Source organism: Elephas maximus, chromosome 18 (assembly GCF_024166365.1).
Source record: "Elephas maximus indicus isolate mEleMax1 chromosome 18, mEleMax1 primary haplotype, whole genome shotgun sequence".
Classification (NCBI taxonomy): Eukaryota; Metazoa; Chordata; class Mammalia; order Proboscidea; family Elephantidae; genus Elephas; species Elephas maximus.
The window spans coordinates 68283869-68310328 of NC_064836.1; the positions used below are offsets into that span (position 1 = coordinate 68283869).

General features: G+C 36.9%; 1 pseudogene; it reads left to right on the forward strand.

Annotated features, from left to right (window-relative positions):
* The first annotated feature begins 6675 nt into the window (after positions 1 to 6675).
* LOC126061359 (olfactory receptor Olfr180-like) lies at positions 6676 to 7566 on the forward strand (annotated as a pseudogene).
* Positions 7567 to 26460: the final 18894 nt, after the last annotated feature.

The following is a 26460-nucleotide window of genomic DNA, read 5'->3' on the forward strand; positions in this document are numbered from 1 at the left end:
TTTTTATTAGGTAAACTTTTTTCAAAGTCTAGGATACTGGGAAAATGGAAAATGGCTACATTGTATATCAAATATTAAATCATTCAATTGTGATGATTTTTAAGTCAAATAATGTATAAATGGCTAAATAATTTCTTGAAGAAGGGATTCTGTTTGTCGTGGATTGAATTGTCTCTCCCAAAAATATCTGTCAACTTAGCTGGGCCATGATTCTCAGTATTGTGTGATCGTCCAACATTTTATGTGATTTTCCTGTATATTGTAAATTCTATCACTGTGGTGTAATACGATGGATTAGCAGCAATTATATTGATAAGGTCTACAAGATTAGATGGTGTCTTAAGCCAATCTCTTTTGAGATATAAAAGAGATAAGTGAGCAGAGAGGCAGGGGCCCTCATACCACCAAGAAAGCAGCAGCAGGAGCAGAGGGTGTCTTTGTACCTGAGGTTCCTTTGATAAGGTACTCCCAGACCAAGAGAAGACTGATGACAAGGACCTTCCTCCAGAGCTGGGAAAGAGAAAAGGTTTTCCCTGGTCCCAGCACCCAGGATTCAGACTTCTAGCTTACTGAATTGTGAGAGAATAAACTTCTCTTTGTTAAAGCCATCCACTTGTGGTATTTCTGTTATAGCAGCACTAGATGACTAAGACACTGCTAAAATCTGCTACAAAATCTAAACTACTAGGCTCTCTTAGGAGTGAATTAAGGTCCTACAGTCACAAATTGTGTCAAAGTGAAATCCGCTACAATTTTCAACACACCCAACAAATCCTAGGAGCAAAAGTCGATATGTAAATGTAGCCTCCATTTGGCATTGTTGGCAAATTTATGGAATCTCTAAGTGTAGTCAAACAAACTACACGCATTTTGGGTTCTCGTATTAATGACTTAAGCCACACCATCTATCAGAATGAACTCGATTCTCAAATCTTTTTGAGTTGTTCAATAATTTATGTTTGAATGCGAGTTTATACAGAATTGTGTATTCTCAAATCAAGAACACCTTTGTCTTTAGTATTAGTCGTTTTTCCTGTGAAGCTCTATGAATGAGTGTTTATATAATGGTAATTTATCAATCTTTAGCTGAAAATATTGCTATTTATATTGAAGGTCCTATGGCTTTGAATGTTTTCACATAGATTTGTAGTTATCCATGATGCATGACAGTACAATTCCTGAATATATCAATTAATTCAAGGGTTTTCCCCCAAGATAGCATTACTTGTCTTGCTTGTTATTAGGAATATCACTAACTTATACTACTTCCTATGTAAATTATTGGTATATTATGATTTTTAACAGAAAGCTGGAGATAATTCTCTGCAAAATTGAGGCAGAAAATAGGGAAAATCCTTAAAAGCCAAACAACAGCACCAAAAAATTTATTGATCACTTAAATGTGCAAATATGAAAGACAAAAATGGCTTAATGTATGTATGTGACAGACTGATTGGATTTGTAAACATTCACTTGAAGCTTAATAAAAGTTAATAAAAAAAAATGGCTTAATGAGAATCCACCCTCTGCTACACACAAATTGTACCTTTCAGATATATTAGCTTTCAATTAGTTAGGCATTATTTTTCATGCTTTTCCACGTAAAAAAACTCATACATTGAAATATGAAGTAGCTTGCCCAAGTTCTTGTAGGCATCGAATGGAGTTAGGATTTGAATCAATGATGCCTCTTCCCCATACTGTTTTACAGCTCCTTTCACAGAAACTTAAGTCACAGTTAATCTCCACATGCTTAAAATCTAATAAGGAAAATGGACATACACACGGGGGGGGGGGAAGCGATGTAGATCATACACAAGGAATTTTAGGTCTTGTTAGGTATATAGCATGTGCTCAAGAATGAAGAATATGGAGATCAGTGTAGCCTGGGGTATTTAGTCATTAAGTAGTGTCAGAAATAACAGATTTGTAAAGACTGGAATAAAAAAATTGATATGAGGTAAAAACAGGAATAAAAGCACAAGCAGAGGCAATGTTTATGGAAACAAGTGTGACAATGGCACTAGGGAATGAGGGAGGTGAAGAATGGGTGTTAAAAACTGGCAGAGCTCTTGGTGAAAGCTGTTGGCAAGTGTGGAAAACAAGGATGGAAGTGGTTCCATTTACGGAGAATTTTAAATGTTATATAGGGAATCTGAATCTGTCCTAGAGACGTCAACATTGATGTCTTCCTGTTAGCAAAGTGGAGTTTCCCCTTGGTGTCTGCAGGGGATTGGTTCCAGTACCCCCAGTGGACACCATAATCCTGGGATGTTGAAATCCTTTAGATAAAATGATGTAGTATTTGCATCTAACCTACACACATCCTTCTGAATTCTTTAGATCATCTGTAGATCACTTATCATATCTACAAAAATGTAAATACTATTTAATAGCTGTTAACGCTTAAACTTAATAATGCTTTTTCAGCCTTTGAAAACATTTTATCACAAACCAGAGAGACTATTTTTGACATTGTAGAGACAGTACTTCCACTAACTCTTGCACAAATTTCAGCTTCTTTCTGATTTATTGTGTGAACGCTCGATTCTCTCTTAACAACCATATGGCCCACTGCAGCAAGTGACATGCCACTTTTGAAAAGATCTAAAATTTTTTCTGAACACCCTTTAAACTCATTACAGAAGTCACTCTTGAAGTTCACCCCTTAGCCAAAAATTAGACAGGTCTGTGAAACAAACAATAGCATACGTAGTTCACCATGTACATGAGACTAGGCACATCAGTCCAAAAGCAAGTCAAGAAGGTAGGAAGGGACAAGAAAGCTTGACAAATTGAAATGGGGAAACTGAAGAAGAGAAGGGGAAAGTATTGACACATCGTGGGGTTGGCAACCAATGTCTCAAAGCAATAAGCGTATTAATTGTTTAATGAGAAACTAATTTGCACTGTAAACTTTCCTCTAAAACATAAAAAAAAAATCAGAGAAGAAAAAAAAAGAATTTTTATAGGAATATTTAAGAATAGGTGGTTACTGGATCATGTTAAGCCAAACAAGTTATTCTCAGGGTACTTTGCTGGGTGGGATCTTCCATTTTTCTCTAAAGAACCTATTCATTTAATTACTATTTTTTCCGGTAACTCTTTCACTTACCTTGTGAATCTTACCAACCTAGTTTTTCCTTGTTTGTGAATGATTTAAGAATTCTGCCCTGTCTTTAAACCCTAAACCAAAAATATTCCCTGGAGTCTTCTTAAAACCAAACAATAGTTTATCTTAACTAGTAAAAAATATCCACCTTGAGCATTATGCTCTTTTAAGAACTACCTATATGGTATCAAATTGACAACAGAAACACAAAAGATTAGATAGGAAACTTAAGGGGCAGTGAGTTTATGTTAATGGGGGAGAAACAACTCAGAAAAGGAGGGTGAGCATGGTTGCACAACTTGAAGAATGTAATCAATGTCACATAATTGTGCATGTAGAAACTGTTGAGTTGGTGTATGTTCTGTCTGCTGGAGAGAGAGTAAAGATCTGTGAAATGATAGGAGTCTACAGCAGGGTATGCCTACACATCGTTTCATTTGCGTGGATTCAGTGTAGTGCTCAGCACGTGGTAAATTCAAATTTTACTTTTTGGAAATTTCTTCATTTTCAATATTTTTGATTCATAGTAGGTTGAATTCACAAATGAGGAACCCACGGTTATGGAGGGCCAACTGTTAATATGATTTTATTTTTTCCAAAAACTGATTTGGCACTTGACTGGAAAGAAAGGCTAGAAGGAATGCAACTAACTGCAATAATTCAAATGTTAGGTGGTAAGAGCTGAAATTGGGAAGACTCAGTAAATAAAGGAGAAGCTCATGAAGCTTTTTTTGACCAACTAAATGTTTGATTTAAACTCAGTTTTTTTTATGAATTAAACTGGTCCTTTTCTTTTTTTTTTTCCAACATGCCTTTCTAGGACTTCCTACTTACCCAACTGCTCTCAGCATGGTTACTGTTCACAGGGACCTGCTAACTGGCTCCTTAATTGCTAGTAGCCCAGGAAACTGAAGGAGTGTTTCTTTCTGGATTCCAGCTAGAGTGTAAAAGAAGTGCACTCTAAGGAAGGGAATATTGCCACAGGTGTCTTTTTGTGTAAAGTGGGCCAAGAAATAGTTGTTTGTGAAAAGGATGTAATTAAAATTGTTTTGAAAGGGACATGGATCTAGCCTTATTTAAGTTTTCCAGACAACTTAAAAGGGTTTTGTTTTAACCACCTGTTTCTGGGAAATAAGGTACTAGTACTGACTGGTTATCACAACTCCCTGAGATATGTGTTTAGAGGTATTTAACATCAACCACTGATGTTTTTATGATCCCTCCTGAAGGATATGTGACAATGATTGACAATCTCTTTAATTAGCCACTGAAATCAATCACTGTAAGCCTCTGTATGCAATTATTCAATAGAAGCCTATTTCCCACCTGCAAACCCACCCTTCTTGTGACTTCAACAGAAAACTAACCAATCAAATGATTATAATATAATTTCTCTGTTCCTTGGACTATACCTGTTCTTGTTAGAAGCTCTCTTGCTAAAATTGTCAGTTTTTGGCTTATGTGAACTGGTGTTTCTCTGCATTCAAATGTATCTTCTTTTGTTTTTTTTAATTTTTACTGAATAAATCCTCTTAAGTTTCAAAGACTGAGTGGTTTTGTCCTTTACAACTTTATCAAAAGAAAGAGGTGCATAGACATAAACAACAGTTTAAAAAAGAATAAATAGCAAATTGTAATTGTTGGATGATAAAATCAAAGTCCATTCTCTTCTTATGAGTATCAACCATGTCATACCTGATTTTATTTTACCAGGACTTCTTACACTGAGAGACATATAAGGGCATTCAATAAACATTCCCTGACTACATGATGTGATCTTTTAATATTTTTTATTACTGGTGAACTTAATTTTTTTTTCTTTCTTTGTTGTACTTTAGATGAAGGTTTACAGAGCAAATTAATTTCTCATTAAACAATTAATACACATATTGTTTTGTGACATTGATTGCCCACCCCATGACATGTCAACATTCTCCCCTTTTTGACCTTTGTTTCCCCATTACCGGTTTCCCTTTCCTCTCCTGCCTTCTTGTTTCTTCCCCTGGGCTGGTGTGCCCATTTAGTCTCACTTTATTTTATGGGACCTTCTAATCTTTGGCTGAAAGGTAAATCCCAGGAATGGCTTCAGTACTGAGTTAAAAGGGTGTCCAGGGGCCATACTCTCAGGGTTTCTCCAGTCTTTTTCAAACCAGTAAGTCTGGTCTTTTTTTTGTGAGTTAGAATTTTGTTTTGCATTTTTCTTGAGCTTTGTCCAGGACCATCTATTATGATCCTCATCAGAGCAATCAGTGGTGGTAGCTGGGCACTATCTAGTTGTACTGCACTCAGTCTGGTGGAGGCTGTGATAGTTGTGGTTCATTAGTCCTTTGGACTAATCTTTCTCTTGTGTCTTTGGTTTTCTTCATTCTCTATTGCTTCAGATGGGGTGGGACCATTGGACTATCTCAGATGGCCACTCACAAGCTCCTAAGACCCCAGGTGCTTCTGACTAAAGGAGGATGTAGAACATTTTCTTTATAAATTGTGTTATGCTAGCTCAGCTATATGTCCCCCAAGACCATGATCTCCAGCCCTCAGCCCTGTAATTCAGTCCCTCAGGGAGTTTGGATGTGTCTGTGAAGTTTTCACGACATTGCTTGATCAAGTTGTGCTGTCTGTCCCAGAATTTTGTACTCCCTTCACCAAAGTTACCACTTGTCTTTTGTTTAGTTAATGCTTTTCCCTGAATTTAAATAGTTTTCATACATTTATTTACCATTTACTTTTCTTCCGAAAATCACCTGGTTGTGTCCTTTGCCTGTTTCATAGAGCGCTGTCATTTTTCTTGTTATTTATATATACATTTAACATAAAAATGCTACTGGAATTTTATCTGTAGTTGTAATACATTTTTTTTTTTTTTCTGGTAAACGATTTCCATGCCTTCCAGGTTTGCTTATGATGTTTTGTGATGTACAGATATTTTCATTTTAAGGTTCTCAAATCTATTGATTTATCACTTCATAATTTTTTCTATTTTTTTGCTGCTTAAAACTTACCAATCTGAAATCTTATGATCATTGATATTTTAAAATACTTCTTTTTTTTAACACTTAATTCTTGAGTTAATCTGGAATATATTTTTCATGAGTGATCTAACATAGCTTTCTAAATTTATTTAGATTTTTTTAATTAGCTGAGAATTTAATATAATACCATCAAAATATTAGAATAAACACTCAAAGAATTTAGTGACAAAGCTCTAAAATTTGTCCCAAAGCTATATCAAGAAAATATAGGAAGTGACTGATACAAAATATCTGCTTTAAAATGTATGATAAATCTACAATAATTTAAACAACTTCATATAAGTTCAACAATCAATAAATACATCATTGAAAATGATAGATTGACTAGGAGCCAACAGAACTATATGATAAGAATAACATCACAAATAAATTAGGACAAAATAAGAGTTTTTTTTTAGTCTGGTCCTAGGGCACTTAACTATTTTAACCTTTTATTATTTTATTATGTTGTATTGTTTATTTAAATTTTTACTGTGGAAAATGCCAATCATAGATAACATTAGTCTTCATGTACTCTACTTCATGAAAGTAGAGATGACCAAGGACAATCATTCCTTGACAACTGAGTTTATCCTATAGAATTTCTGGATCACCTAGCTATGAAGACCGTTCTGTTTGTGATGTTCTTGCTGTCTGTGTTAGGGAGTCTTGGTCTGGTGGTGTTGATTTTCATGGAGCACCATCTCCATATACCAAAATACACATCTTTCTGGGCAACCTGGCTCTGATGAATTCCTGCTGTTTCTGGGTCATCACCAATAAGATGTTAAAGAACTTCTTTTCTGAGGGCGGAATGATTTCCCTCTGTGAATGAATGGCACGTTTTTATTTTCCATGTCTTGTTGAAACTGCAGACTGCTTTCTCCTGGCAGCAATGACTTAGGATTGTTACATGGCAATGTGTAGTCTATTGCAGTAACACATCATGATATCAAAGAAACTCTGCATTCATATGACCATAGGAACCTTCATAACTAGTAACCTGCATTCCATGATTCCTGTTGTACTTCTATTGGAGTTAACTTTCTGCAGGTCTAATCCAGTTGATCACTTTTTTGTGATATTTTGCCATTGTAGAGACTATTCTGTACTGATCCTTTTATTAATGAACTGAGTGTACACATTTTTTAATGCCTATTCAAATCTTTGCCGTTGCCACTGACTTGATCTCTTGTCTCTACATCCTTTTCACAATTTTTGAAATGAAATCCAAAATGGAAGAAGGAAAGCCTTTTCTACCTATGCTTCCCACTTTCTCTCTCTACCAATATTCTGCTTTTGTCTTCTCATGTATACTTGACCATTTGAAGAAGAGGATACAGATATACTTTGGCAATTTTTTATACAATAACAATTCCTTTATTAAACCCTTATATTTATAGTCTGAGAAAGAAGGAGATGATGTGTCCTGAAAAAAATCAATAGGAACTATAATATTCCTAAACAAACTTGATCCTCTACAGCAGTGATGATGTTAATTTATTAAAATTCTTCCATAGAAAAAGAAAAATATGTTTCCTACAAAATATTCATCTCTAAATCATTAAGATGTATTTGTTAAAATGCGTATGACTGGAATTTCAAAATATTCTGCCAGACCTTAATCCAATATTTTATGTGTTTATTGGCCATTTTCATTCCTTCTATGAATTATCGGCTTATTTCCTTTGATCGTACTGTTTTTTGCCCTCATTTATTTTTACCACTGTTGATAGAGAAAATATTAAAATGCTGTGACTGTTTGTTCCAAGTAATTTCTCAGTGTGTTGATAGTCTTTTAATATTTGTTTTTGATATTTATATTTGATAAATATTTTAATGCAATGTAATCATATTTATTGATTTTTTCTTAGTTTATTTTATGCTTATTTGTTTAGAATTTCTTTCCTTAATCTGTTGTTTGACGTTAACCAACATTTCTTTTTCTCTTTTTCTTCTTCATCTTCTCCTCCTCTTTTTCTTAACTTTTGAGAGTTTAAATTTACCTTCCATTCTTGATACTTCTTTAAACTTTTTAATATATGGCCCGAGGTGTGGATGTACCTTTTTTTTCCCCCATGTCTTCAAAATATTCCACAGGTTAGTTTAGTTTGAATAAAAATCAAAGGAGTACTTCTATGGGAACCAGAAAAAATAACACTAAAATTTTCTAGAATTCTAGATTTTCTAGAAAAATTAATAACCCATAAAACAAGTAGCCTTTGTGCATTAAATATCGAAGTATGTGATGTACCTCCGATAATTAAAGCTGTTAACTTTTAGGTCAAGAATCAATAGATGGACGACTGGAACAGATCATATTATTAAAAGGAGATTCCTGCATAAAATATGAAGTGCACCATAAATCAATGAAAAAGAAAAAATTGTTTAATAAATAACCCTGTGCCAATGGGTTAACTATTTGTCTTTTCCATTTGTGTTAAAATTTATATGCCTTCTTCATTCACAGATTATTTTATAAACATAAACTTGTATTTTCTTTTTTATATAGCATGAATGGTTATGCATATCATTTTAATTCAACTGGAATTCATTTAAAATGTTTTGAAATAAGAATTAAAATTTGATTTGTAATGAATAACAAGTAGTATTTCCAGAAGCATTTGTTAACTAGTTCTTTCCTTACTCACCAATTTCACATGCCTTCTTTTTGCACAGGTACATTCATACGCTCACATGTACATGCACATTTGAAGTCTATTTCCAGCCTAGCTAATCTTCACAACATAAAATATAACAGGCCTAATTTCTACCCTTATATTCTATTAGTAATATGTACTACATACAATGTTGCAAAGTATAATTTGTTATCATTCTCATGTCAAACCCTAAAGACAAATAAAGTTCAGAGTTTTAAAGACACTGATAATAAAAGGCAATAGTAATGTAAACTGAAAAAAGAAAACCAAAGTGTTCGACTTAGACAATGATGGAGTCATTGGAACAGAATCCTGTCCTAAATTGGGGAATATCTATGTATCTTAAATGTTCCCACATCTCTTCATTTCAACTTCCTCTGCATGCAATTCCATGCTGTCATCATCTCCCACCTGAACAATATTAATAGCTTCAAACTAGTCTCTCTGCTTCACTCCTTACATTCCTTTGAAATTTCTTATGACACACCAATTTTTAAAATAGTACTAAAAATGTATTTCAAAAACTGTGGTGTCCTACCCACTGTAATCTATGCATTCCAGTTACAACCACTTTCAAGTTTTGTAGCTACTTCTCTGTAAATTTAACATATTTATCATCAATTGTAGACATATTAACTGACTTCCTGTTATGATCCATTGCCATCCAGTAGATTCCGACTCATAGCCGCCCTATAAGACAGAGTAGAACTGCCCCACAGGGTTTCCAAGGCTGTAATCTTTACAGAAGCAGACTGTCACATCTTTCTCCCTCAGAACAGCTGGTGGTTTCCAACTGCCTGACCTTTGGTTTAGCAGCTGAGGGCGTAACCACTGCACCACTGGGGCGCCTTTCCTTCCTGTAATAGTAATTAAAAATTCATTTGTTTGTTTGTTTAAGGTCTCCCATTTCCCTCTTCTTTAATGGTATATCACAATTTTTAGTAATTTGAACATCAGTCTTTATTAGAGACTTGCAAATACTTTCCACTGCTAAGACAACTTGTGTATCATGCTTATATTTCCTTTTTGAGAGTTTTTGAATGAAAAAAAATTTATTTTCCCATTTGCTGAGTGAGACTCACACATATGCCTATCAAATATATTCTTTAAAAACTCAACTGCATTAAATAATCTTTTGTTCTTTCATTATCTTGGAGACTTCTGTCCTGGTGCTTTCAGTCCTCCCTTTCCAGTCTAGATAGGTTTTTCTCTAGGCCCAGTGCACAGCTGTCATGCTGAGACTTCCTTTTCCTTATGTCCTGGGTTAGATACTGTCATGGATTGAATTATGTCCCCCCAAAAATCTGTGTATCAACTTGGTTAGGCCATGTGTGATTGTCCTCCATTTTGTGATTGTCATTTTATGTTAAGGGGATTATGGTGGGATTATAACACCACCCTTATTCAGGTCACCTCCCTGATCCAATGTAAAGGGAGTTTCCCTGGGGTGTAGCCTGCACCACCTTTTATCTCTCAAGAGATAAAAGGAAAGGGAAGCAAGCAGAGAGTTTGGGACCTCATAGCACCAAGAAAGCAGCACCAGGAGCAGAATGGGTCATTTGCACACAGGGTCCCTGTGCCTGAGAAGCTCTTTGACCAGGGGAAAATTGAGGACAAGGACCTTCCCCTAGAGCTGACAAAGAGAGAAAGCCTTCCCCTGGAGCCAATGCCCTGAATTTGGACTTGTAACCTACTAGACTGTGAGAAAATAAATTTCTCTTTTTTAAAACCATCCTCTTGTGTTATTTCTGTTACAGCAGTACTAGATGACTAAGCCAGATACTCTGTTTCCAAGATCTCTGTCTTCCTCTTCCTTGTTCATTCTCTTGCTGTGTTAAGAAATATCGTCATCATCTCTGACAGTCAATACTTGAAGTCGAGACACTTTATAACTGATCTTTGTTCCTTCCTCACAAATAGCTCGGTTTGCAAAGAATTTTAAATTTAAAATAATTTTCCTACCAAGCTTGGGCAGAATTGTTCATTTCCTAGTATGCAGTGTCGATTTTGATAAATTGCATATCATTCTGATTCTCATTCTTTTGTCATCTCTCTGAAAGCATTTAGGAGCTTTTCTCTATCCCTGGCTTTATGGAATCTCAGAATGAGTATCTTTGTATGTTTTTGTTTTTCATTCATTTTTATTTTGTCTCCTTTGTTGGCTCTCTCCCTCCCTCTCTCCTTCCCCTCCTTCTTTTTTTTTTCTTCCTTCCTCCCCCTTTCCTTTCTTTCACGCTTAATGACCCAAAGTTTTACTTCCTCAATGAAGACAAACTTGATAGTACAAAATGAATATAATTCACAAAGGAAAAGCAGACTGAATAAATTTAATTACCAGTTTTCAGAATAATAAGTTGTTATAGCCTATGAAGATTACCAATAATTTTTTAGTTAACACGAACTTATGGATTTTATTGTATTTTATCAGTTCAAATCCATTATAATTATTGTACCTTTTGATGCTAACAGTGTCCCATCTTTGGTCAATTGGTGCTTAAGTTGAAAACTTTTGAGTTCATGCCTAAGTCCTTCAGATACTACATCAGGAGACTTTAATAGATTTCTTGTTCTCTGGTGCAAAATGTGTAAGCTACTATTCTGCATTTATTACCTCAAAACTGGAATTAGACATGTTTCCAAGGAAGCCTATAAGTGATTTTCACTGGTGATAACTTCATTTAGTAATAATTTTCACTGGTTTCTGGTGTATATTTCCTCTACTTGTTTTCTAAAAATGAGAAAAAGGACACATACATATATAAACCGAGAAATCAAACCCTTTGCTCTCAAGGTGATTCCAACTCATAGTGATCCTACACCAAAAAAAAAAAAACCATACCCATTGCCATTGAGTTGATTCCGACTCATCGAAACCCTATGAAACTAATGCCATCGAGTCTATTCCAACTCACAGTGACCCTACAGGACAGACTAGAACTGGCCCATAAGGTTTTGAAGGAGTGCCTGGTGGATTCAACCTGCCGACCTTTTGGTTTGCTGCCATAGCACTTAGCCACCATGCCAGCAGTGTTCTACATATATATATATATATAAAAATATATACACACTCTTATTTTCATTTCCTTCTCAACACACACAGTAATTAATAAATATTTAGGAGAGATACCTTGACACTATAGAAATATTGTGTTCCTCCTTAAAATGGATCTAGCCCACTGTGGTGTTTTAATAGAGTTTTCTTTTTTCCTTATTCTTTCTAATGCATTATTTGGAAAATACTGCTTGGCTAGAGATAAAATTCTTGGCTCACATTTTTTCCCCATAATTTTATTGAAAATATTGTTCAATATCTGTCTTGATTTGTATGTTGCTGTTGAGAAATCAGATGCAAACCTATATTCTGTCCTTGAAAGTGAAGTTGTGCTTCTACATGGAGGTATAGATAATTTTTTTTTAAATGTTCACTTCTAATATTTTTCCTAGGCTATATCATGGAATTAACTCTTCTGTATCAGTTATCCCAACCATATGGTGGGCCATTTTAATATGTAGATTTAAATCTGTTACTTCTGGAAAATTCCATGGATTGTAATTTGAAATATTGTTTCTGCTCCATTGTTTTCTTTTCTTTTTTAGGGACTCCAATTTTATATGAGGTGTGTCATCTTTGTTAATCTTCCATACCTATCATGTCCTCTCAGATTCTTTTTACCACTTTCTTTTATTTCTATTTTCTTGCCTTTTGCTTTCCTCTCTTTAATGTTCCTTAATTTAATGTAGACACTCTTCTCTCTTGGTAACCTTATAATTCAGTCTCAATTTATGAAATGATTTTGTGTCCATCTCCAATTAGTCAGTTCTCATTTAACACGTACTTTTGTCCATCTCAGTTCTTATTTTGGAAGTATTCTATAAGCTCTTTATCCTTACTCAACAAAGCTTGCTTAAATAATGATTTTACCTTGAGATGTTGTGTTACAGTTTTTTCCCTATCCTTGGTTGTTTTTCTGGGAAGAATTTTCATCAACTGAAATGTTTGAATTCTCAATCTCTGTTTTCTTCTTCTATTAGTTAGGTATGGCTGTTGCCTGTAAATTTTCTGTTTATTTTTAATCGCCCTGCTTTCTCAGGATCAGCAATGATAGTTGATTCTATCTAGGTAGAGGAGAAGGGATTCCATAGATTACTAAGTTATTGGCGTGACAGCATCCTCCTCTGTTGGTACATGATTGCCATTTCTTAAGTAGAAGGTTCATCTTTGAGGGATGGGTTTAGTTGTGTCTTCTAACCTTGTGATCTGTTTCTGTAGCACCTTGTCTGAGTTGAGTTTCCCGGGAAACAGATTCTGAGATGGAGATTTGCCTGCCACAAGTTTCTTGGGGAATGCTCTCAGATTCAATACTTATTAGGGTGTGAAGGCATTAAGATTGGGCAGATGGCTGAGTTTTACTTCACTGTAGTCACCACAAAGACCTCAGCCAATTCCTGGGGAAGTGAGGAGCTAGGGTTTTCTTTCAGTTTCCATACCTTAAAGCAAGGACCCTGGAATTTATACTTCCTATGAAATTGAAAAAAAAAAAAAAATTTTTTTTTTTTTTTTCAAGAAATGGATATTAGATGCAGACTGCCCTAAGGAAAAGGGGTGAAATGGATGAAGCAACTCTCTTCAGCCAAGTCCAATCCCTGGACAGGAATTCAGATGAGAATTGTCAGCTACCAGCACTCTCACAGCTGGGGAGTTAAGGTGGAATCCGGGCTTAATTAGATTCACTATAATCTACCTCTTAGACTGTTCAGAGTCACATGTTTAATATAATAAGTTCTGGGAACAGCTTCTCCAGGATTCTGGTTTTTATCTTTTCCTGGACAATTTTAAATGATGAAAATTAGTGGGACAGCCTACAACTTCCACTGCTGCAGCTATTCTGAAGGCCACAGTTAATAGTCTTCCCCTCCTCATGGTTTCCCTTCCCTTTAGCTAATACCTCTGCTTGCTTAGGTGGCTAACATGGTAGGGTGACAGAGAGGACTGATCCCTAGGATTTTGAAACCCTAGTCACCATGCCCTTTTCAGGCCATGATTCTTACACTTGTCACTTTATTGCCAAATCTGGATAATGGAGTACCAAGACATACCTATGTATCACCTGAATGCCAAACATATTATTCTCAGCCCCACTGAACAGGGTTACTTTTACTTCTCCCTTACCAAAGTGGATGCACTTAAATTCTTTTTCTCACTTTATTGCTCTGGCTAGGACCTCCAGCACAATGTTGAATAAGAATGGTGTTAAAGGGCATCCTTGTCTGGTTTCCGTTCTCAAGGGGAATGCTTTCAGTCTGTCTCCATTTAGAATGATGTTGGCTGCTGACTTTATTAAGTCATGGAATTTCCCTTCATTCCTGTTTTGCTGAGCTTTTCATCAGGAATGGGTGAGGGACTTCGTCAAATGCCTTTTCTGCATGGATTGATGAGATCACATGGTCCCTATTTTTTGTTTTATTTCTTTATGTTTATTTGGATTACATTGATCGATTTTCTAGTGTCAAACCATCCCTGCATACTAGATAGGAATCCCCCTTGGTTATGGTGAATTATTTATTTATTTATTTTGATATGCTGTTGAATTCTATTGGCTAGAATTTTGTTGAGAATTTTTGTATCTATGTTCATGAGGAATATTGGTCTGTCATTTTCTTTTTTTCTGTGGTGTCTTACCTGGCTTTGGTATCAGGGTTATGCTGGCTTCATAGCATGATTTTGGGAGTATTCCTTCTATTTCTATGCTCTGAAATACCTTTAGCAGTACTAGTGTTGACTCTCTCTGAAAGTTTGGTAGAATTCTCCCGTAAAGCCTTCCAGGTCAGAGCTTTTTTGGAGCGGAGTTTTTTTAAAATTACCTCTCCAATCTCTTCTTTTGTTATGGGTTTATTTAGTTTTTCTACCTCAGTTTGTATTGGTTTAGGTAAGTAGTGTATTTTAGAAATTTGTCCGTTTCCTCTAGGTTTTCAAATTTTTGGACTACAATTTTTCATAGTATTCTGTTAATGGTCCTTTTTATTTCAGTGGGTCTGTTGCGATATCACCCATCTCATTTCTTTGGGTTAATTGCTTCCTCTCCTGTTTTTCTTTTGTCACTTTGGCCAGTGGTTTCTCAATTTTGTTGATCTTTTCAAAGAACCAACTTTCAGTCTTGTTGACTCTTTCAATTTTTTTTCTATCTCTATTTCATTTATTTCTGCTCCACTCTTTACTATTTCCTTTGTTCTGGTGCCCAAGGGATTCTTTTGGTCTTTTCTTTCTATTTGTTTGAGTTTAGGGTTAATGTTTCAATTTTGGCCTTTCTTTTTGGATGTATGCATTTATTGCTATAAATCGACCTCTATGCACTGCTTTTGTTCTGGTAAGTTATGTTTTCATTCTCATTTGATTCTATGGATTTTGTTATTCTGTCCTTGAGTTCTTCTAAAACCCAGTAGTTTTTAAGCAAGGTGTTGTTCAGATTCCATGTATTTTATTTTTTTTCCTTGCTGTTTCTGTTATTGATTTTTACTTTTATGGCATTATGGTCAGAAAAGATGCTTTGTAATATTTCAATATTTTGGATACTGTTGAGGCTTGCTTTGTGGCCTAAAATGTGGTCGATTCTGGAGAATGTTTCATGTGCATTGGAAAAAATGTATACTTGAATGCTGTTGGGTGGAGTGTTCTGTATATGTTTATGAGGTCAAGTTGATTGATTGTGGCATTTAGATCTTTTGTACCTTTATTTTCTTTCTAGATGTTCTGTCTTTCACTGTTGATGGTGTGTTGAAGTCCACCACTAGTATTGTGGGGCTATTTCTCTTTTCAATGCTGTTAGAGTTTGTTTTATGTATTTTGGTGCCCTGTCATTGGGTGCATATATATTTATTATGGTTATCTTTCTGGTGTAGTGACCCTTTAATCATTATATAGTGTCCTTCCTTGTCCTTTGTGACAGATTTTGCTTTAAAGTCTATTTTGTCACAGATTACCACTGCCTGCTCTTTTTTGGTTGTTGTTTGCTTGATATATTTTTTTCCATCCTTTGAGTTTAGTTTGTGTCTTTGAATCTAAGGTGTATCATTTGTAGGCAGCATATAGATGGATCATGTTTTTTATCCATTCTGTTTACTTGCCCCTCTCTGCCTCATTATTTGTGCATTTAGTCCATTTAAATTTAGTGTAATTATTGAGAGGTATGAGTTTACTGCTGTCATTTTGATTTTTTTTTAAGTGTGTGATGTTGGCAGTTTCTTTGTTCCGCTTTATTTCCTGTGCTGAGTCATTTTTCTTTAGGTATTTTCTTTTCGTCTTTTTCATTATTGTTGATTTTGTCTTTGCTGAGACTTTATGTTTTTCTTCTTTTTTATTTTGACGGGTAGGTTTGTTAGGTTCCTTTGTGGTGACCTTAAAATTTACCTGTTTTTCTAAGTTTAAATCAATGTTTTATTTCTTGATATAACCTCAACTTCCTCTCCATATGGAAATTCTATGACTGCATTATTTAGTCCCCCTTTTAATTTGATGTTGTCATCGTTTACATATTGATGTCTCTAGTTTCCTATTTTCAGTCTTTTAACTTTGACTTGTTTTTGTAACTTCCGTATCTGGCTTGATAACTGGTTGATCTGTCTTGTGTTCTAGTCTTGGGTTGTTGTCTGATATTTTGCCATCATATTTGAGAGACTGTTTTGCTGAATGTATCATTCTTGGCTGACAATTTTTTTCCTTCAAGGCTTTATATATGTCATCCCAGTGACTTCTAGCCTGCATGGTTTCTACTGAGTAGTCCTAGCTTAGTTTTATTGGTTCTCCCATGTAGGCGACTTTGTTTATCCCTAGCTGTTCTCGAAACTCTTTGTCTTTGGTTTTGGCAAGCTTGATTATGTATCTTAATGACTTTCTTTTGGAATCTACATTGTGTGGGGTCCGTTGAGTTTCTTGGATAGATATCTTTGCATCTTTCATGATATCCGGAAAATTTCCTGCCAGCATATTTAACAATTCTCTGTATTTTCTGTTATCTCCCCATTGTGGTGCTTCCATCACTTGTAGGTTTTTACTCTTGATAGTTTCCACATAATTCTTAGGCTTTCTTCATTTTTTAAATCTTTCTTCTAATTTTTCTCAAATAAATTGGTGTCAGGGGATGTGTTTTCAGTCTCACTAATTCTGACTTCCATTGACTCAGTTCTGCTCCTATGACCTATTATTGAGCATCTAATTCAGCACTTTTATTGTTAATATTTTGGATTTCTCTTTGCTGTCTCTGTGGATTATATCCACTTTTTAATTTTGTCATTTTGTTCTTGTATTTTTTTCCTGAATTCCTCTATTGCTTTGTCTGCACTTTCCTTTGTGTGGTCTGAGTTTTGCCTGATCTCCTTCCTGATCTCTTGGAGAGTTCTGTATATTAGTCTTTTGAATTCTTTCTCAGGTAATTCCATTGCCTTATCTTTCTCTGGAAGGTTTTCTGGTTCTTTATTTTGGTCACCTGCTGGAGCCATCTTGACCTGCTTCTTTATGTGATTTGATATTGACTGTTGTCTCTGAGGCATCAGTAAATTATTACAATTATGTATTGTATGTTTCTTTAGTGTGTCCTAACTTTTTGTTTTGTTTTGATATGCCCAAGTAGGCTGGGTGTATGAACTACTTTGGCTATTGGTGTCTTTGAAGCTGTCACATCCTGTGAGATAGGTGGTTAGGGCAGCTACTAGGTATGTGAGCCCAAGAGTTTGTTCATTCTTATATAGGTGTGGCACAGATGTCCAGGTTGTCAGTTACCGAGTGTGTGGTGCAGACTCTCACCTACGGTCCTAGATAGGCAGGGCTGCATCGGGGTGTTTGGGGCAGGCACAGGTATCTGGCTGTAGTAGGGGGCTATGTGCACAGCAATACAGGGGCTGATGGAAGCCCCTGGAAGCTTGAGTGGAGAGAGTGTCCCTATCTAGTAGAGCATGTAGTGGAGGTATTGCAGCTGGTCCTTGGACACCTGGTGTTGTTGGCTGGAGGGACTGGAAGGTACCACCTATTCTCAGACCCTGTTGTGGGTGGCTAGATGAGGTGGGTGGTACTGCCAGCCTTCAGGCCCCTGCTGTGAGTGGATGAGGCCCCAGCTTAAGGGGAAGGGTGGTGTCAAATGTCACAAATCTGTAGCTCCCCCTTGGCTGCTGCAGTTGAAAATGGACTTCATGTGTATCCCCTGCTGTTTTATGCTAATGAGGGCATGTGATATTGTGGTTTAAGAAGGAGTAAAGGGTGTTGCAAGTATGGACCCTTTATGCCAGTGGCTGAGTGAAGGAGCAGGGCCTCCCAACACATCCTGAGTTCTTGACTTAAGGGGAATGGAGTTTTTTAAAGCTGCAAGACTGGCATGGCACAGATTAACCTGAGTTCCCCGCTTACAGGGTGTGGCATTAGTTGAATACTGCTGGACTGGTGTCAGAGCAGAGTGAGGTGGTGGGTGAGTGAGGAGAAGGAACTTCTCTACTGTGAAACTCTGGGAGCAGGAGGGGTTGTTTTACCTTTGATGGTTAGGGCTCTTATATTGTCATATATAATCAATTCACTTGTTTTTTCAGGTCTTTGTTGTAAGAGAGATGACAGGAAGTGTCTGACTATTCTGCCATCTAGGCCACACCTCCTAATAACAGTATTAGTGAGAGAAAACAACGCTTTTATTATTAACACATAAAACAAAATAAAATTTTTATTGTCACTTCTTTGATTTAATCTCATTCTTTTTACATTTCTATTTTTATGTTTTATAATATATAATATTTAATATAGTGTAGAACTATATAATTTATAGGTAAAATGAATATACTTCAAATGATTTTACTGAGATGAATGGACAGTTAAAACGTTTGGGTATCCCTCCTGTAGTGAAGCCACTAACAAATTGATGAGAGTTCACAACCCAAAAGAAGATGAGACAATCTCTGGAAAACTATAGAATAAAAAAAAAAAAGTAGACCAAATAAGGAACTGAGGGAAACAAAAGCATCATTAAGGGCAAAGACAGAATCATGATCCAGCATAAAAGAATGAGATGGAACAGTTAGGAAGATGGAAGACATGAATGTTATCACAGAAGCTAATGGTGAGAGACTTTCAACAGCACTAAACACTAGAGCTTAGTCAGGAATGTAATTAGACAATGTTCTTTATTGCTGGCATTTAAAGTTTGGTTGTGACTTTAGTGAGAGTGAAGATTCAGTGAAATGGTGGTGACAGAAAAATAACAAGTGAGAGGGAACCAGATAGAACAATTCCCAACCTAACACCCCACTCCACCTAATATCTCCTATGTCATGCACACTTAAGATTCATTCACCTTTTTTTACCATCAAGTCTCTGATTACACCTTGCACTTTCAACTTTCTATGTCTTTAATCATGTGATTCCCTCAGGCTGCTGACTTTCCACATGCTGTTTGCCTATTAAAATCCTACTTATCCTCAAAGATTAGACAAACCCATAAAACAAAACAAGACTAAATGGGCACACCAGTCCAGGGGCAAGGATGATAAGGCAGGAGGGGACAGAAAAGCTGGTAATGGGGAACTCAAGACTGAGAAGGGGTGGGTATTGACATGTTGTGAGGTAGGCAACAGATGTCACAAAACAATGTGTATTAATTGCTTAATGGGAAACTAATTTTCTCTGTAAACCACCTAAATTAAAATAAGAAAGAAAGAAAGAATTTATCCAGGGTCAAACACTTTACAAGTAACAACACTGGAATTCAATCCAGGTTGAAGAAAACTCAGACTTTAACAAATAAGTTTGTAGTGAGTCTCTAGGTCAGTTTTCTTTGAGGAACTTAAAAGACGTATATCATAACTACTGACTTAAGGATATTTAACCAAGACATACAATTAGAAGGATATATAAGTTGCACTTAATTAAGTGTCAAATGTGTTATGATGTCAAGTAATGTACCATGTAGGTCAGGAACAGGATTTGATTTAAAAGACCTGAGAAAGTCCTTATAGGGGAGATCAGACGGAACTCAAGGATGAGAAGAACTGGGGTGGAAAGACAGGAGTAGGTGTTTAGGTAAGGAAACATTATGAGCAAGATCATTGAGTCAAGGGTGAACTGAGTACACAGAGGAACAGTAAAGAGATGTACTGAGAGGAAGAAAGCAAAAGACTGAGAGCCCTGAGCTGAGAGGAAGGAAGGAAGGGGACAGATAAAACCCAGGCAGAGCATGAAGTATCTGAAATACCAAAACACAGAAAGTGGATTTGGATTGAAAAATAATGAGGGACCATTAAACATTCCTGAGCATAGGAGTACCTTTTCTTTTTTTCATTTATTCAAAAAATATTTATTGAGCACTCCAAGGTTCCAGACACTGTGAAGGTGTTGGTACTGCAATCATGAAGAAAGAAGAAACATTTCCTCCCGTCTTAAATCTATACGCTAATGGTGGCGGTAGAGTGGGTGTAATGAATTATACATGTGCCAACTAATAAATATATGCTATGCTTAGGTGTGATTAGCGGTATAACAACAACCAAAAAAAAAAGGTAATGAACATAAAGAGCTGCTATGGTGAACAGAAAAGATAGAAAAACAAGTTCAGTAATTCATTTAGACTAAATAATTGTTTTGGATTTAATTGTGCCCGCAAAATTTGTGTTGTAAATCCTAACCTCTATGCCTGTGGTTATAATCCCATTTGGGAATGGGTTGCCTTTGTTAAGTTAAGGTGGTAGAATGAGTGTAGGCTGTACCTTGAGTCAATCTCTTTAGAGCTATAAATAAGATTAAACAAGCAGTAGATAACTAAGACAGAATTTGGTACCAGAAGAGTGGAGTGCTCTTCGAACAGATAGCTAAAAAGCGAAGTGGTTTTGGAATTGGGCAATGGGAAGAGGTTAGAAGAATTTTAAGTTTCCTAATAGTAAAAGAGTAGATTGCCTCAAAGAGAGTGTTAATAGAATTGTGGATGTCAAAAGCAATTCTGGTGAAGGCTCAGAAGGAAGTGAGGAAAACTATAAAGTCGCTATTATCTTTGAGAATACATATGACACCAGCAACAGAATATTTTTAGAAATATACACATTAAATACGCTTATGGTGAGATTTTAAAAGAAAATGATGAGCATGTGATTGAATAATTGAGGAAGGGCCATGTTTTTTTTATCAGGGGAAAGAATTATATTCAAATGTTTAGTGGAAGGTAGAATTTGTAAGTGATAAACTTGGATATCTGGCTGAGGAGATTTCTAGGCAAGATCTTAAAAGGGTCATGTGGATCCTTCTTGCCACTTATAGCAAAATGCAAAAGAGATGGATTTAAAAATGAACTGTGCAAAATGAAACCATAACTTAAAGATTTTGAAAATTCTGCTGTATGAACTAAGGACACATGCCCTAAAACACTCACTGAGGACTCGGTGACTTAATCTTTTGTTAAGGAGAGTAAATCTGTGACTGACAGATCTAATCAACTGCCACAGCAGAAAACCCATCAACTTACAGGGAAGAAGACAAAGACAGAATGAAAGGAAAGCAAGCTGTCTGACCCTTGGAATTCTACAGGCAAGAAACAGGCCAAAGAAGATACATCTGCTTACCTCCAAGAAAGAAAACGACCATCCCTGGAGGAGCGTGGAGCTCAGGAGTATTGTTGGAAGGCACATGGGAAGCAGGGCCTTCTTAGTTTCAAAGGGTGGGGCTACCGTCTCCTGGATCTCAAAGGGTGCACCAGAGCCTACAAGGTTTCAAAGAGTTAGAGCTTCTCTAGTTCATTTCCAGAGTCTGGGGCTGCCTTTAAGGTGTGCCAGGGGGATGATGCTGCCACTCAAAGCTGTGGAGATGTGGCTGCCCTCTCCAAGGAGCAGAAGAATAAGGCCTGCTGGACCAAAGGGATGTGGTTGCCACTGAGACGGACTAGGAGAATGAGGCCACCCAGAGCCAAGGAGAAGAGTTGCCATGCCAGTGGGGCTGGTGGGCAAGGGTGAAATCCAGGGCCAAGGAATCTTCACCTAAAATTTAGAAAGCATAATCAACACGCTGAGTCTAGAGGGAAGATGGTCTCAGAGAAGACTTGATTATTTTCAAGCCTTGACAACTCATGTAAATTGTTCTGCTGGGTTTTGGACTTGCTTGGTGCCCATTATCTGTTCTTCCAATTTTTCCCATTTGTAAAGGCAATGTCTACTTTGTATCTGTTCCTCCATTGTACTTTGAAAACAGAAAATTTGTAGTCTAGTTTTCACAAGTTAACAGATGAAAATTAATTTTGCCCAAGGATGGAATACTCCTTAAGTTTCACCCATATTTTATTTAAGTGCTTCAGAAGATGAGATTTAGGACTTGGAGTTCATTTGAGACTTTTGGGATGATGTGATGGGTTGAATGTGTTTTGCATGTGGCAAGGATGAGAATTTTGGGGAAACAAAAAGTGGAATGTTATGGATTAAATTGTGATCCCCCAAAATATGTGTTGTATGTCCTAACTTCTATGCCTGTGGTTAAAATCCTATTTGGGAATGGGTTATGTTTGTTATGGTAATGAGGCTGGATAAGCCTAGGGTGTATCTTGTGTCAATATCTTTTGAGATATAAAAGAGATTAAGCAAGCAAAGGAGAGAAGAAGATATGCCGGAAGAAAAATTCCCAGGAACAGAAGTTAAAACAGAAAATGACCTTCCACCAGAGCTAACACTGAGAGAAAGCCTTTCCCTAGAGCTAGCATTCTGAATTTGAATTTCTAGCCTCCTAAAGTGCAAGACAATGAATTTCTGTTTGTTAAAGCCATCCTCTCGTGGCATTTCTGTTATAGCAGCACTAGATAAAAGACAATAGAAATATAAAAATTTTTCCAATGAAGACTTGAAGGACAGGTGGACAGATTCAATTCACAGAGTGAAGAAGTCGGTGACATTGGCTGAAATCACCATACCTTTTCATCTTTTCTTCACCAAATCCTGTTTATTTTTCATAAGCCTCATTAGATCTACTGCCTTCAGGAAGTGGTCAAAACAGTCTGGGAATTTTTTCTGCCCATTTTACATTTTATGCACAGAATGTTGAACGGGACTTAGAAATTAGATCTGTTACATAAGAGTCAGCAAGATGAGAGGTGGGGCCAAGATGGCTGACTAGGTAGGCGCTACCTCAGATCCCTCTTGCAACAAAGACTCAGAAAAACAAATGAATTGATCACATACATGACAATCTATGAACCATGACCAACAAACACAGATTTAAAGAGTTGACCTGAGTGACAGAGCCTGAGAATGAACAACCACGGGGAGGCAGTGACTGTTTTCGGAGCCTGGAGCCAGTGTCCCAGTCAGAAAACCTTGGCGCCGGGCTTTGGACTGGGCTCAGGGAAGCTGAGCACAGCATCCTGAGTGGGCGCAAACACGAGATGCAGCCCTAGCCCCCAGAAGTGACCTGGGGGAAGTCCAGCAGTGCATGCAGACAGCTCAGGGACGTGGCTGACAGGAGGAGAAGTCACCAGGAGGCAGCCACTGGTTTTGGAGCCGGGAGTGCAGCGTCCCAGCAGGTGAACCTTGGCGCTGGGCTTTGGACTGGGTGTGGAGGAACTAACAGCGGCTTCTGAGACAGCACGAGCACGTGATATGGGCCTGACCACTGGGAACAATCTCCACCCAGCCAGCACACACAGTCGACGCACTCCTTGGGAATCTCAGATAAAAGAGTCATCTCAATCAAGAAAAGTAACTTTGTCTATATTCCGGGGTGCTACTCTCTGCTATTTATCTGAACTCTCCCCTCCCCTTCCCAGGCAGCTTCATTAACATTGGAATTTCCTGAGGCAGAGAGTGAACTTCTCTGCGTTTTTACTTTTCCTTTTTTTTTTTTTTTTTTTTTGGTCTTTTCCTAACCCATTCTCCTGGCCTGAGAGAAGCAGCTACAAAAAACCCAGGGACCAAAAATCCTTCCCTAATTGGACTAAAAACACAGAACCAGCTCCAGCCAAGCATATGTGATCCACAGTCTTGGGCTTTCATCCCTACAGGGAACAAGGTGGCTATTATAATGCAAAGGCATTTCTGATAGGGATCTGACTGCATTTGTTTTAGCGGATTTACTGGAAAGACAAGTTTCCCAGGTCTGATATCTCTGCTATTCAACAGAGCCCTCACTGACCCACAACAGGAAACTGAGGGCTTAAGCTCCCCCCAGACCACCTAGCCTCCTGCCTTAGGGGTCTAAGGAGGGTGACACCTACCAATCTGTAGGGGTACTTGCATTGGGGGCCTAAGGTACAGCTGCAGAGCCCATCCTCCAAGATGCTTTAGGAATAGAGACACACTTACCTCACTGACACTTGGGGGAAGCCTGTCAGCATCCTGCCCCCCTGGAGTGTGAACCCCAGCTGCTACTAGAATCTGGTGCACACAACCATCACCACTACTTCTCTAGGTGGATAGGTGACAGTCTGCATCACATACTTGATGACACAAAATCAGATTCTACTCAAGAATAGTGAATGGACTCAGGCTTATATATATGGTAACAGCCCAAACCAGCTGGTAATAGGACATAAGCGAGCCAAGGGCTACAACAATCAAGACAGAGCAATCTAGTAGCCCATCTATGTATATTGAAAGAAAACAAAACAAGATAAGACTCAGTGAGCAAATATAGAATAAATCACTACAATATCTTAGTGATGGCTCGGAGACAGCAGTCGATATCAAACCACATAAAGAAGCAGACCATGACTGCTTGTACAACTCCCCAAACTAAAGAATCAAAATCTTTCCCAAATGAAGATATAATCCTGGAATTGCCAGATACAGAATATAAAAAACTAATTTACAGAATGCTTCAAGACATCAGGGATGACCTCAGAAATGAGATAAGGCAATCTACAGAAAAAGCCAAGGAACACACTGATAAAGCAGTTGAAGAATTCAAAAAGATTATTCAAGAACATAGTGGAAAATTAATAAGTTGCAAGAATCCATAGAGAGAGAGCATTCAGAAACCCAAAAGATTAACAATAAAATTACAGAATTAGACAACTCAATAGGAAGTCAGAGGAGCAGACTCGAGCAATTAGAATGCAGAGTGGGAAATCTGAAGGACCAGCGAATTAACACCAACATAGCTGAAAAAAAAATCAGATAAAAGAATTAAAAAAAATGAAGAAACCCTAAGAATCATGTGGGACTCTATCAAGAAGAATAACTTGTACGTGATTGGAGTCCCAGAACAGGGAGGGATAACACAAAACACAGAGAGAATAGTTGAAGATCTGTTGGCAGAAAACTTCCCTGACATCATGAAAGACGAAAGGATATCTATCCAAGATGCTCATCGAACCCCATTTGAGACTGATCCAAAAAGAAAATCACCAAGACATATTATCATCAAACTTGACAAAACCAAATATAAAAAGAAAAATTTAAAAGCAGCTAGGGATAAAAGAAAGGTCTCCTACAAGGGAGAATCAATAAGAATAAGTTCAGACTACTCAGCAGAAACCATGCAGGCAAGAAGGCAATGGCATGACATATATAGAGCACTGAAGGAGAAAAACTGCCAGTCAAGGATCATATATCCAGCAAAACTCTCTCTCAAATATGAAGGCAAATTTAAGACATTTACAGATAAACACAAGCACAGAGAATTTGCAAAAGCCAAACCAAAGCTACAAGAAATACTAAAGGAAATTGGTCATAAAACCAATAATATCAGATACCAGCACAACACAAGGTCACAGAACAGAGCATCCTGATACCAACTCAAATAGGGAAATCACAAAAACAAACGAAGATTAATCAAAAAAAAAAAAAAGCTCAAAACAGGGAATCATTGAAGTCAATATGTAAAAGATCACAATAATCAAAAAGAGGGACTAAATACAGGTGGCATAGAACTCCCATATGGAGAGGGATACAAGGCGATATAGGACAATACAAGTTAGGTTTTTACTTAGAAAAATAGGGGTAAATATTAAGGTAACCACAAAGAGGTATAACAACTCCATAACTCAAAATAAAAACCAAGAAAAACGTAACGACTCAGCAAACATAAAGTCAAATACTATGAAAATGAGGAACACACAAGTTACAAAGAAAAACATCTCAGCACAAAAAAGTGGACAAATGAAATTGTCAACAACACACATAAAAAGGCATCAAAATGACAACACTAAACACATACTTATCTATAATTACGCTGAATGTAAATGGACGAAATGCACCAATAAAGAGACAGAGAGTCTCAGACTGGATAAAGAAACACGATCCGTCTATATGCTGCCTACAAGAGACACATCTTAGACTTAGAGACACAAGCAAACTAAAACTCAAAGGATGGAACAAAATATATCAAGCAAACAATAAGCAAAAAAGAGCAGAAGTAGCAATACTAATTTCTGACAAAATAGACTTTAAAGTTAAATCCACCACAAAGGATAAAGAAAGACACTACATAATGATAAGAGGGACAATTGATCAGGAAGATATAACCGTATTAAATACTTATGCACCCAGTGACAGGGCTGCAAGATACATAAAACAAATTTTAACAGAAGTGAAAAGTGAAATAGACACCTCCACAATTATAGTAGGAGACTTCAACACACCACTTTTGGAGAAGGACAGGACTTCCAGTAAGAAGCTCAACAGAGACACCGAAGACCTAATTACTATAATCAACCAACTTGACCTCATTGACTTATACAGAACT